Here is a 6,611-nt window from a genome sequence, read left to right on the forward strand (position 1 = left end):
GAAATTTACATTAGAGCGATATTTAGCCTTAGTGATCTAAACGAGAATCGAAGACCTCGTTGTTAGTATCAAAGTGATAAAAAGTTCGGCGAGAACGGACGTCAAACGAAGAAGTTATGAATTTATAACGAAAATTTCTATCCCGGCCTATTAAAAATAAATAATAAAAATAAATTTAAAATTAGCCGACGGAGTCTAAACGAAAGTTGTAGAGCGTAGTCTCACCTTTCCGTGGATATAAAGAACGTCGAAAACGGAGTTCGTATGAAGAAGATATGAATTTCCGAAGTTTGATAAATAATTTGTATTTATTTTTAAATAAAAAATCCGGCATTATCCGAAGGGGGAGTCAGTAGTCCGATCCGACTTACGCGTCGCGTAAGTGAGTACGCCCCGCGTACGCATGTATGCCCCGCGTACGAGGAGCTTCCAGCCTCCTATAAATAGGATGCGAGGGTTCCGGGTTCCATTGCTATTTTCCTCTCGTTTTTGTGCCGAAGCTCTGCGTTTTTACCCCCGAAGCCATCCCGAAGCCCCGGTAATATTCCCGAGTCCCGAAGCTAGTCCCGAGATCCTGAAGATCCCGAGAAGTGCGGTTTCCGAGCCGAAGCTCTGCCCGCGAGAAGTTCGATTTTCGTAGAGATCTTCCAGATCTGCTGAGGATTACGACTTCTGCAAGCCGTAGTGCTGTCTGATCATTTTCTGATCAAGTGAGTGTATACTACCTTTCATAAACGCAATAATAATACAAGTATGGTTTGAGTGTATTAAGTTTATTGTCGTTTATACGTGTGAATGCGTTGTTACTTTCTCCTAACGTATAACTATGAAGTATTTTATACAAGATACGTGTTATGTGTATATTTTGTTGTTATATGTGTGAATGTATATTCACTTTCTTCTATCTTACAGATCTGATTATTTCTATATGAAATACGTGTTATGTGTGTGTGCCTCATCTGTTATATGGAAAATGTATTGATCAAGCATGCTATACAAGTTTTGAAAATATGTATAAAAATGTATGTTTTTATCTACTAATATGTTGGTTAGAACATGGGTAGATAGTTGGTGTGTAATAAACAGATGAGAGGCATCGTTGTTGTTTTGATCCAGTCATCTAGCGGAATTTAGATGACGACCACGGACTTTTCTAGACAGTCCAGTGGAACACTAGCAGACTCATAACCTGTAGGTGTTAATGAACTTGGGTGTTCATTCGCTGTATTCCATCCCCCTCATGGTTGCCTTATTTGACTTATATTGTTGAGGAAACCCCGCAGCATGTGTTGTCACCCCGATGAAAATATTCTTAGATTAGGTCCCTTGTGTTAGTTATTTTAGGGACGTAAAGTGAGAATAACGGGAATGGGTAACTGGGTTATTATTGGTTGATAATAATTAATTTAATTATTTATTGTGGGTTGAAAACCCTATATGCTCACCAGGCTCCCAAGCCTGACCCACTCGGTTTTATTTGTATTACAGGAAGTGGCGCAAGGGCGTAAGATGGATGAACCATCAAGTTGTTTTGTTTACAAGTCTGTATATGTATATATTTGTTGAATGGCTTATAATATTATCGTTTATGCTTATTGGTCTATATCGGAACATGACACCCCGAGTTTTGATTATATAATGAAAAATACATTTCTTTTTATGAAATGCTTTGGTAAACATTGTTTTATCATGTTTTGTTTTTGGGAACAAATTCCGCAATTCTTTCAAATCAAATGGATTTACTTTGAAATCATTTTAAAAGCATAAATGAAAATATTTCTTTCCTGGCCGAGATTTTGGGGATGTGACAGTGATTAAGTGGGTTAGATCTGATCTCACATCGGCTGGGAAGGAGAACTAACCATTCCTTATAAGGGGTGTGGATACGTTCCCTAGCACAACACGTTTTAAAGCCGTGAGGGCAGCAGATCTCATAAGAACTCTGCAGTTAAGCGTGCTCGGGCGGGAGTAGTACCGGGATGGGTGACCCCCTGGGAAGTCCTCGTGTCGAGTGGCCCAAAGCGGATAATATTGTGATACGTGCCAGAGGGGGATGTTACAAATGGTATCAGAGCTAGGGCACGGGTCGATGTGTTCGACAGGGACGTCGAACCCTATAATGGGGGGTGAAAGCGGGTTAGATCTGATCCCACATCGGCTGGGAAGGAGAACTAACCATTCCTTATAAGGGGTGTGGATACCTTCCCTAGCACAACGCGTTTTAAAGCCGTGAGGGCAGCAGATCCCAAAAGAACTCTGCAGTTAAGCGTGCTCGGGCGGGAGTAGTACCGAGATGGGTGACCCCCTGGGAAGTCCTCGTGCCGAGTGGCCCAAAGCGGACAATATTGTGATACGTGCCAGAGGGGGATGTTACAAAGGTCGGGATGGGGCAATCCAGTCTTATGTTTTGGGCTTAGTAGCAATCTTAAGTTGTGGGCTCAAGGGCAATCCAGTCCTTGTGACTTTGGGCCTAGGGGCAATCAAGTCCATATCGTTGTGGGCCAGGTGTGTATACATTGTATATGTATTGTTGTGTAGCTTATTTTAGGGGAATTCATTAAGCTTTGGCTTACAATTATGGATTTAAATGTTTTCAGGTACTTCCGATGATCGCTGTAAGGCGATGCATGATTGTACACATCCTCCTACTGATTTATGTTTTGAAGATTATTTTGATACTCCAAATTCTCTAGATTTGATTTGAAAACTATGTTTGATTATCTTATGGTTTATAAAATTGTCTTTTAAAAATGGGGAAAAAATGTATTATGACTTTTGGGATGTTAAACATTTATATAACATAGTGTAAAAAATGTTAAATTTTTATTAGGATTGGTTCGGTTTCATTTAATAGTTTGATTTTTCCATGAAAACGATCTTACCCGCAAAAATTATGTTTCTAAATGCCAAAATTAGTAGCAAAAACTCTCCCTAGTCAATACAACAAAATTATGAAAATTTAGTCGTAAAACCGAGAAAAATAACAAAATATAGTGCTTTAATGTTATTTACTATGTTCTTATACAAGGAAGAAAGGTGGTAACATCTATTTTGGCACCAAAAAAAGGTAATTTGAAAGGTGGTTATAAGATAAAACCGATTCTTACATTATAATGATGTCACTACTTGTTTTTGGTAGGATAATACATGCCCGATAGACCTGGCAAAACATGACACGACACGAAAACCCGATACGAAATTAGCAGGTTAGGGTAAGAGATTTTGACACGTTTATGTAAACGGGTTGACACGACACGACATGATAATTAAACGGGTATGGTTAGGGTCAAGACTTTCAACTCGAAGATGACTCGAATATGACCCGTTTAATTATATATTATTTATTATAAATTCATATTTTTATAAATATATTATATGTTATAGACTTGTAGTGGACCAAACTTAGAAGTAATATTCAAATTTTCAAAGTTACTTAATTTTAGTCATCCTTACCACCTATCCCTTTCGCTCCCCAACTTTAACTCTTTTCATATTTCCTTCTAAACTTACTATAAATTTTGTCATTCCATCTCATAACTCCAGTGTTTCACTTTTTTCTTCTTGCCTCCACAACTCCTACTTTCCAACCTTTAAAATATTTCAACCCGACATGACACAACATATTTACAAGGTCTAAACCTTAACCCGAAACTCGACACAAAACTAATACGAAAATAAACGGGTTGACACGACACGACACGATAATTAAACAGGCCGGGTTTGGGTCAAGCCTTATCAACCCATTTAATGTCTTGACACGACACAAACCCGACACGACACGACACGTTTGCCACGTCGAATGCCCGAAGTCTTTCTTGATATATAAATATGTTTACATTTCGAGGTGCTACCCCTCGACCATGCCATGTGATCCACCCCTTGGAACCACCACTAAGGGTTATGCACATTGGACCCCGCATGGGGGGCTGCCCCGGAACCCCAATATTCCTGAATTCTCATTTATCACTTTGAGTGTGCACCACGCACCTACAGTATCGGTGAGTAAATAAAATTGAATCTATCTCAATATTAATAATAACTACAATAAAATATATTGATAACACTAAAATCACCAACATTCCTCCCCCATTTTATTGTAATCATTAATTAACTAAAAGCAAACACAAAACCAAACTTATACATAAATGAAAATGTCTTGAGATTGAAATTTCATATTAGTATAATACACGTTTCAAATACTCAAGAATTATGGTGTCCGAAGTATTAAACCCTTCAACTCTTTTGAGTTGTAACAGCCAAAAATCAAATAAATTTAAAATTTTCAAAACAACCCATTTATAACATAACGTGTTTACAAAATCATTTTTTCAAGAGTATATTCATAATCAAAGTTATCCTAAGACCCAATGTCATAAAAACAGGAAGTTGTGCACGATCACGCCTTCACTTTCCTGCGATCATCTGAAGTGCCTGAAACAATAAATTGAAACTATAAGCCAAAACTTGGTGAGTTCCACCAAAGAACCACCACAAAACAAAACCTATATAACATTACATGTTGGGTCCAATCAGTCACCGGACTGGAATACCCTTGGTCCAATCAATCATCAGACTGGAATGCAAATATACAACGGGTCCACTCAGTTATTGGACTAGAATACCCTCAGGTCTACTCAGTCATCGGACTGGAAGACACCCGGTTTTTTGGCTCACGAACAAAGCAGTAAAGCCTCAACTCCAACCTATCATGTCAAGATATAACAGATAACAAAGATATTCAACATACAGATAATCGTGTTGGATTAATGTCTAAGTCCATAACTATAATTGGTAAGACTTGACCCGACCCGGCATGGTCCATTTGGGTTGCATACCATCATGCACTTGGATAGACTAAATGAGAGAAATAAGACACTTATGGTTATTAATATATTATAAGTTCTAGTATATTAATAATAAGAATAATGAGATTATTTAATTAGTATTGATCAAGAATTAATCTAGCATTAATTGAGTGATCAAAAGAAGACTAATTAAATATGTGGGTTGATTGTGTAAATCATCCATACTTGTATAGTGGGCTAATGCTCCATGGATTATCTAGTTGGGCCAAAACCCATATGATGATCCATGGATGCTCCATGGTGTATTTGAACCCATGGATCCAAGGAAATGGAAAGTCATGACAATTAGGGTTTACCCTAATTGTATAACTATATAAGCATCTTATTCTTGAGGAAAAATCGGCCACTAGTGAGAGTAAGAAAGGGCTAGCCGATTTCATGAAGTGTAGAATTCTCTCTAAGTTATTATAAGTGTTTTGATGATTGTGAACCATTTGAGGTGTCACACTTGGGGCACTAGGCACTCAAGCTTCATGAAGACAAGCACCATCAAAGAGGTATGTATTCTATCTTGTTATATTGATAGTTTTGTATGCTAGATTAGGATAATACCTTGGATGTTCATATTTGCATGTATAATAGAGAAAACATAGATCCAAGGTATTTAGGGTTGCATGTACACTTAGGAGTGTTAGAATGCTCATAACCCAACAGTGGTATCAGAGCCTAGGCTTGTTTTCTTGTTATACTTGCAGTAGAAGCTGAAAAATCGAAATTGGTGCTGTCAGCCCAGCAGACTCGCCGAGTCCATGAAGGGACTCGACGAGTCCAAGGCAAAATGCATCCAACTCGCCGAGTTGTGTTCATGCACTCGACGAGTTGGACCCCAGACAGCATACTTTCGAGGTTTTTGGCTAGAAATGGACTAGGAACATTACCCTAAGTTGTTTTTGAACTTATAAACTTGTTTTTTGATGTGGTAATGTTCATGCTAATCCATTTTCAAAGATAATTGTCAATAGATTCATGTTTTGTATTAGTTTAAAGGTTAGACTAATTACATGAAAAAAGTTTGATTTGAATTATCTTGTTCTTATGAGTTTCTTAGATTAATAGAAAAGTTGAATGAAATAGTTGTTTTCAATCCATTTTAATCTAAGAGTTGAGTATAAAATGTGTTTGTGTAACTTATCCTCAAGTTACATGAAGAGTCACATTAAAGACCCATAAAACTCATAAAGTTGGCAAAGGTTACAAAAATGAAGAGTCTAGTTCTAATTAATTGGAGTTATGACTCCATAATTTGTCCTCAAGTTATGGAGGACCAAGAGTCTCTTCATTAAATAAATATAAAAAAAATAATGTAACCTTAATTAATTCCATAAGTTATAAAATAAAGGAAAAGTTAATTCTTTATTAGTTTAAAGTCTTCCATAATTTATCCTCAAGTTATGGAACTTGAAGAGTTTTTTGGATTAAAACTACTTTAAACACATAAGTTATGGAATTAATTAGTTTTGAATAGTTTCAAAACTTGCCCTCAAGTTTTGGAATTTGTAAAGTTTTCTCTTATGAATACTTTAATTCCAAGTTAGCCCTTAGAATTTTAAGAGTTAAAATTCAACCCTTATACTTTATAATATTATAAGTTAATAATAATATATATGTATAAGAGTAAAGTCAGTCTTACCGCTAGTACGCCTCATTCACGAAGCCGGTCTATAAGGTGGGTATAAGGTTGTTGCCTATAAAATGGCAGCTTAATGGGTGTCCACTCTCACCCACCGCTTACTTGACCGGTGGAGG

Source organism: Lactuca saligna, chromosome 8, assembly GCF_052625555.1.
Source record: "Lactuca saligna cultivar CGN05327 chromosome 8, ASM5262555v1, whole genome shotgun sequence".
NCBI lineage: Eukaryota > Viridiplantae > Streptophyta > Magnoliopsida > Asterales > Asteraceae > Lactuca > Lactuca saligna.